General features: G+C 31.1%; 1 protein-coding gene across 1 annotated transcript in view; it reads left to right on the top strand.

The window, feature by feature from the left end:
• LOC108722522 (uncharacterized) overlaps positions 1-7,947 on the top strand; it is a 303,847-nt gene that overhangs the window by 175,504 nt on the left and 120,396 nt on the right. The gene's annotated exons all lie outside the window — the stretch shown is intronic.

The raw sequence follows: 7,947 nt of genomic DNA, 5'->3' as shown, positions 1-7,947 counted from the left end.
GAGTGTGTTGGCGGGCTTTCGCGAAATATAAAATCACGCCAATTGCAATGACTGCAAGATTTCAAAAGCAGCTTGTATTTATCGTTGATAGCTTACAACGTACATAAAATTGAATTAGGAAATAATGTAATATAAAATCTTTCTGAATCTTTATTGATCTAAATTATTTAATTATTTAATTTCTGTCGCCATATAAGTCAATATCTCCATATAAGTCAATATAATATTGAACCGACATTGTCAAACGGCATTATTTTTATCATTGATTTTATCATCTATATATTTGCTAGGAAATCGCGCATACAATTGTTGAGATATCCTGCATACATAAACTTATGTAGTTTCGCACAGTTCCTCATACGCAAATTATATGGTACGGGGAGGGAAGGTGAAAACTTGACAGACCCGTAACTAAAATTCACGATAAACGCAGCCGTCGCCGCTGTGTTTTATAACAACATGCGGTCCAACAGGCCAAAGGACGGAATATATTACGAAAGGAACGACATAGGCGCATAGTTCGTCGCCATCTGTCGACATTTGCGGATACGGCGGACTGTATGTGTGCGAAAGTTTGTCTAAACTTTGTCATGTATATGATATGATATTAATCTCGATTTTGCATTATTTATTACTTTACCGAATCTGTTAGGTCTGTTTAAGTACACTGAAGAATGCCGCATGCTCAATGCGAAAGCAATTTTCGACTCGTCGGTTGGTGCTTTGGATAAATACACATACACACACTCTCTTAATTTTCAAGTTAAATGTTCTGTGCACGAAAAAACTTAACAATTCAATGATTTTACGATGCAGTTTGTGGATTTGTGGAAATATTACAGTGGAATCGAAACAAATGTTCAAAACTACGAAATTATACTCACGTATATTCGATATTTCCTATCTGGCTATTCAATGTGAAACAATGACATTACGCTTCATCAATGTATTTCATGCGAAAGCACACTGAAATTAGGAAAATCGCGAAATTCGCTTAATTTAATCTTTATAACTATCCGTTCTGTAGTATATTGCGTGATGATGCATGAAAACAAAAGAGTAGAAATTGTTTTACAAATTTTGAGGCGGAGAATATTAAAAATCGACAATTTAATTCGTTCATACAGCTGCGTATGCGGAAGAAATCTCTTCCATCACTCTATTTCAACAGCCAACCGATATATCTCTACTTCGATTACTTTCATTTTGAATCTGTACAGTCGGTCATGCAATCGTTACTACATTGAATATTTCACGAAATTTATTGGAAAGAACATTTTCCGTACAAAAGTTCTCTAAATTATGTTCTCTAAATTATGAAGGAATTAAAATCGGTACATATCATTTCAGTAAATCTAATTTTTGATACAATATATACTGAAACATGTGGGTTTACATTAATTACTAGATTTTTATTATTATGAATAAACAATTTTTATATTTATAATGTTAAAATCTTTAATCATTGAAATTTTATTCTGTCAATCTCTAGTTCTGAAAAAAATACCTAAAGAAATAATAGTTTCTAACAATTTGCCGTTCAACGCTACAACAATGAATAATGAAATTTATCTTTATTTGCCAACACGATATTTACTTTTGAAATTTCTGTAAATCCGTTGATATACGAACTATACACATACACACACTAAGCCACGCGGAAATATCAGTTATCGATGTACTCCTGTCTCGTAACTGAATAAACTGGGAATCGATTTGATTGAGTCATGGTAGCCACTCAGTAAATCTAGGTATGCTGAGGAGACATCGACGGTTGACGGACTGGCCGCTGACGTAGCTCCAACTATTGCTCTATAGTTAGTTGCACCGGCTGTATCTAATCTACCATTCAGCAATGGCAATCAATTACTGATTGATATTCTTTCTCTCAAAAGTTCTTGCATATTTTTAAATAACTAAGAATGGATTTAAAAAAAAAGTTCGTTGTTTCTGGCTCAGTGCACTGAGAAAAATATCTGGTTTAAAATGGACGAATCAGACGCTTCTGATTATATCAATCAGAATTTCGCGATCTGTTATCTCAACTAGAATTCTAGTAGATTTAACTAGAAAATTTTGATTCGTTTACTTTCAACCAAAATTCCAATTAATCCAGATATTTTTCTTAGTGTAAATAACATAACAAATTGCAGAGAAGCATTGCGAGTGTGCGAATGTTTCAAAATGCAAGAGGTGCAAAGCGAGGGTCCTGATTGCTTTGGCTGTATTGGACAACAATATATACCAAAGTATGCAATGATCTCTATTGGAGGTGGGTGGAAGTAGCATTCGATCTCTGTAACCTGCATTACTTCCTATCCGGAAACGGATGAACTGGCAGGCTACCAGCCAGCATCGTGTTTCCTTTCTGTGAGCGAGAAACTCTGTGTTTGAAATTGTAATCTTTCCACTCGCGGTGTGGATATTGTAGTCATATCTTCGGAAACTATGAACTTGGGGATCGATTTAATTCCCAGATAAGCTGTGGTAGGGTCGTTGTATTAGCGCGTGCTGAGTTTCGAATTAATGTGATTCGCTTAACATTCAATATAATAAGTAGGTAGTATGGAGATTGAATTTTATTTAAATTAAGTAAAATTTAATGATAAACTTGTTTTATGGTTTGAGTTTATAGAATTTTTGGAAAAAATTAAAATTATTCAAAACCTTTTAACAAAATTTATAATCTATGCAACAAATAGAGAAAACAGCTATATTTTAAGTTATTATCGTTTTTCTTTATTTGTATAAATAAAAAGAAGTAAACACAGTATTTGTACAATATAACTACGGTGACCATACGTCCTTTATTGTAAAGAACAGTCCTTTAGATTTATTTGTTTCTTTAAAATTCAATTTTGTCCTTTATTTTCCAATATTGTCCTTTACTGTCCTTTATTTTGATATTATGGGAAATTCTTTTCTAACTAGCGTTCCAATGTCTATAATATTATATCAATGAGCAAATTTTTACGGAAAATATCTTACAGTTTTAAGCATATAAATACAATTTGTTTTTGTTAATTATATTTCTTAATTTTTTAAATTAAATTTATTCAAACTAGAGTTGTTTTCATTTTTTATTATTTCGAACTTTTTATTATTTCAGATCAGAGGTTTGTTCCAATACAGTCGAACCAGTTTCAAACTATTAGAAAACTGCGCATTATCTCTATTTAATTATACTGTGCAATAAAATGTTATAATGCACAAATTTTTGACAATCACGAACTGGTTTAAAAATATATAGGGACAAAAAATTTTAGGGCTATGTAAAAATTTTCAGATTTCTCCTTTATTTTCTTTAAGAAAATATGGTCACCGTAAATATAACCAGTAAGGACACTCAGTGAAGAAATGCGTGTTCGCATAGGTATGACTGCGCAGCTTTTTTGGGCCGGATCCAATGAAATACAAGAAGACAGGATATATATGTACGCACGGGTATACAAATGCCTAGCCATGTCTTTTTATGACTTCTCATTTCTTCTCATATCTTCTTCTCCTTCCTTCTTATATCTTTTCCGATACGCGTGTAATTTCGGATGGCTAGGCATAGTGGACATTTATGTACCCGTATGTACACAAACAATTTTACAAGTAGGTATCTTTGGAAAATAGATAGGACACTTTCTTCTATTCAGTCCTGACATTCAAATAGCGAATGATCATGTAACTTGTAGGTACAATGTACATTAAGATCAAAGGTGCCGACACGAAGTGTTCCTACTAGTTATATTGTGGTATTTGTATATTCTTTTATTTATTCAATCATCTATTTTGTCATATAAATTTTATTATCTCATCAATTTTATCTTCAAATCTTCATGAACTTTTTTACAATATTAAAAGATTTGAAGATTCTGAGAAATCTGAAACCAATTAGAATTTTAGATTTAATCTAACAAGAAATTGAAAGTACATAAAATATTTAAATTTCTTGCTTTAAGATGCTAGAATGACGCACGAAAGAGCACCATCGGCATTCGTTATGCAAAGGTACTAGTTGGCGTCGTTGCTGAGATAGACATGGCATAGGAGAAGGCAGACTCAGAGAGCACGAAAGGGAGCAAGGAATGCGGTTGGTGGACTGCTTTGGACGCTAATGGCTTTTCCAACGCAAAGCGTCCATAGCCATGCTACGTACAGTCATCGGGAGTAATGTTAGTTATGTCAGCCCGGGACAAGCTGCAGAATTATACCCAGATCTAGAATTCTCCACTTCGTTTTCTCCCTCAGGCCCCAGGGCTACGCATGCGCACTCATACAGGCATACAATATTTTTCGAAAGCTCAAAGATCGCGGTGACTTGTGCAATTAAATTATTATCGATCACAAGGTTTTACCGTTCATCATCAAGTAGATAATTGATTTTATTGACAAAATAAATGTTTATTAAATTATCAGCTTTATTGAAATTTTATATGTCAAGCTATATGAAAAAGTGGACAACTACAATATATCCGTGTTTTTCGATTGAATGATCAAATAAATTATAATAAAAACGAAACCAAAAACGAAAGTCATTGTTCAGCTTGTACACATTATGTAGCAGTGTCATTTAGATATGTTGAATGTTACCATATTACAATTATCTTTTTAATATAAGCAATTTATATTGGAAAACAATTAAATTATTTGGGACGTAGTTACTATTGTCTTCTATAATTAATAGAAGCAACAGTGTTTCTATAGATAAAGATTAATATTCTGTTTCATGTACATGCATTAAAGGTATTTAATGAGTCAGAATAAATCTCTCCCATTATAATATTTATGATTTTTACATAAATATAGTGCGTGTATGTAATGATGACTTACGCATAATGTACGCTACTTTATCCATCTTTTTCATCCACAGTGATGTAACCCGTTGAGACTTTCTATGTGTTAGTGGAGGACGAAAGCATTCACAATAGACGACTAGACATATATATGAACGCAGTTAGTAAGAGGAAAGAGAGAAAGAGCAAGAGAAAAGAGAAAGAGAAAGAGAGAAGCAAGAGGATAATTCTGGCCGTTGGTCGTCGTTCATCGAAATTCCGTTTAATCGCTCCATCAACTGCGCCAGCGCGCTTTTATTCTGAGGATGCTTTTCGATGTCCAAATATCGCAGCCGTCAATATTCCAACAGGAATATCGATTCATCGTCCGTCCGATATTATAGTATCGTTGATTTTTTATGTCGGATGGCGTTCTGCTTCTTCTTAATATCTTGCATTGATTCACATTTGAAGAGATCACACACTTACTACATTTATTTATTTATTTATTACACGCTGATACGTATATTTCATCCATAGTACATACATACTTCACCATATTATACTTATATTATTATTCTGCATCTGATAATAGATTTCAATCTAAATAATATTTATTGAAACAGCAATTCGAGCAATAATAATTGTTCAAACACTTTGATGCGCGCGTTTAATTAATCTATAATATTATTACGAAAAATGAAGATATTATAATAATAAATTTAAGATCTCATTTCATCCGTCACTACTACATTATAACTTTATGGCTTCGCAATTATTCAAGAGAAAATTGAAATACGACTCTTTGTACAGACCAATTTTCTTTTTATCGATCTGGCCCGTAATCTCGTGAAACTCAACACGAAGGAAAACTTTAACATTTTCATAATATCGACTCATAAACACAAGAAAGAATAAATCTTTCAGTAAATTCGGCATATCGAAAACTATATTAGCCAATATCTCCTTTCGATTGTAAATAAGTTTTTATAATAAGTAAATAAATTTTTTATTGCAGCTTCATTATGGTTTTCGTAAAATATTTATGTTGCTGTTGTGTCGTTTATATTTGCGAAAATTGGCATTATATTATGTAATTATGAAATAATCTGGCAAAGTTATTGCAAAGCACGAATTTGGTTAAATGAAAATTCGTGAAATTCTCAGAATTATTAGCGAGGAAATTCTCAAGATTAGAGCAGCCTGTATATCCCTATTCAACGGTGAAACTACTCAAAGCAAACTTTGACTGTTTCAAATAGTAAACGACTACGACTGACACTTGATCTTCACTTGCAGAATTGAAATATGCGAAGTAGCTTAAATTTGTGATTAGTTTTGATTTATTGTAATCTGAAATTTTCATGTATCTTTTGATAAAAATTTATTGCGAAAATTTATTTTATAATGATTTTTTAACGTATATAAGTAATATAAATCATATTGACTTTATAGTGGATGTTTTAAATAAGGAAAAAATACGTTTGATATATTGTATGTAAAGGAATAGAATTGTTAAAATTTAATTTTATAATCGTTGAAGCACATTAAAGAGACAAATGAAAGGATTTATCTGCTGAGAGCATCACATCGAATCGTGCTTTCCTCACTCGTATATGACATCGCGGTTCGATCACGATGAATATGATTTTAATGTCCCTTTCGACATGAGTTCCTCGCACGATTGCATTTCCGACACGTGATACGCTTCTGGAAAGGGATTAATGGACGAACGAGAAGAGGCAACTATTCATAGATTTCTTTTCTTTAATTTTTTATTTTAATAACACATGGTATTGTTAAAAATGATATAGTGCCATTAAATGTGAGATCGTAGTGAAAAAAATTATATATATTATAATACGATTTTTTTAATATTTAAAAATTTGTCAATAAACAATATTTTATCTCTCTCTAACATATAAAACGTTCAAACTTACAAAATATACTCATAGACATTAACAGAGCTGAAAGAACAAAATTAACAATAACACGGTTCAATCTTTTTTGGAATCTGAATAAACAAAGTATTTTCCGATGGATTTTTGTTCGCTAAAAACGAATTCGGCTGTGGAATTGGCCTAACGCGTCAAGTTTTCGAAAAAATTGAAGTTAAATATGCCAAAATTAGCGTTTTTGGCCATATTTTATACCATATTTTTTTGCGGCCAAAGTAAATTTTTTTTCGATTTTATTTATGCCACTTTAAAGTGCTATCTTTTACCTATAAAATAAATTTATATTTTTATTATGGTACGATTTTTTTTCATATGCATAATAAGCATATTATAAATCATTAGGTTGAATAAATAATAGTAATAATATGATTATATTATTACTATTTAACAATCTTTGTAAAATAATCTGTATCTAGCGATGTTTTCTTAAGTTCCGTCAAACATTAACGATTGCACACATATTTCTTACTCCTATAGATAAGATCGTGCGACATAAATGAGCTCAACAGGATAAAATCGCACCACATGAACGCATGTGATGTGACTTGCAATGTTCTCAGAATTTTTCAGAAAGTGCATTAATCAGTTTATCGTAATGAAATAAACAAAATAAAATTAAAAAATATTTAGATATTAAAATTAAAAAATATATGACTTTTTAAATTGTAATTTTTATAGATGTGCTAAAGCATTAGCAATGTGTCACGACACGGCGATAACCCACAAATCTTTTGGCATCTCTGAAGAAAATACCCGTGAAAGCTTAACAAATGTTTCTAAATATTAAACAGCGTTCTACCAGATTAAAAGCTAACATTTAACGTCTTAAAAAGGTATCGCCCGATACGAGTTACTTAACAAAAATTTTTCAATTTAACGAGATCAATTTAACAATTTTTTAAGTTCATCACAATTGTCCGGAATCACTCTATATATTCTTTATATAATTTAATATTTCTTTGCGTGATAATAATTGTTATGTCTTTATATTTCTTTATTAAATACTTGCTTTATACATATATATGTATCATATTGCTTTATACATTTATATATCACATTATTTTAGCATAAAATAATTAAAAAATTGTTTAATTATATATTAAAAAATATAAATAAAAAATTATGTTATAAACACATTCGCTAACATTTAAAATCTCCATATTATGTAATAAACATTAGCATGTGATCAGTAAAAAGATTAGGTTCCTTTTCTGGGTTAGATATAG

This window comes from Mycetomoellerius zeteki, unplaced genomic scaffold (genome assembly GCF_001594055.1).
Source record: "Mycetomoellerius zeteki isolate Tzet28-1 unplaced genomic scaffold, Tzet1.0 scaffold206, whole genome shotgun sequence".
NCBI lineage: Eukaryota > Metazoa > Arthropoda > Insecta > Hymenoptera > Formicidae > Mycetomoellerius > Mycetomoellerius zeteki.
Note: the sequence above shows the minus strand (reverse complement) of the source record. Positions and strands in the feature narration are given on the sequence as shown.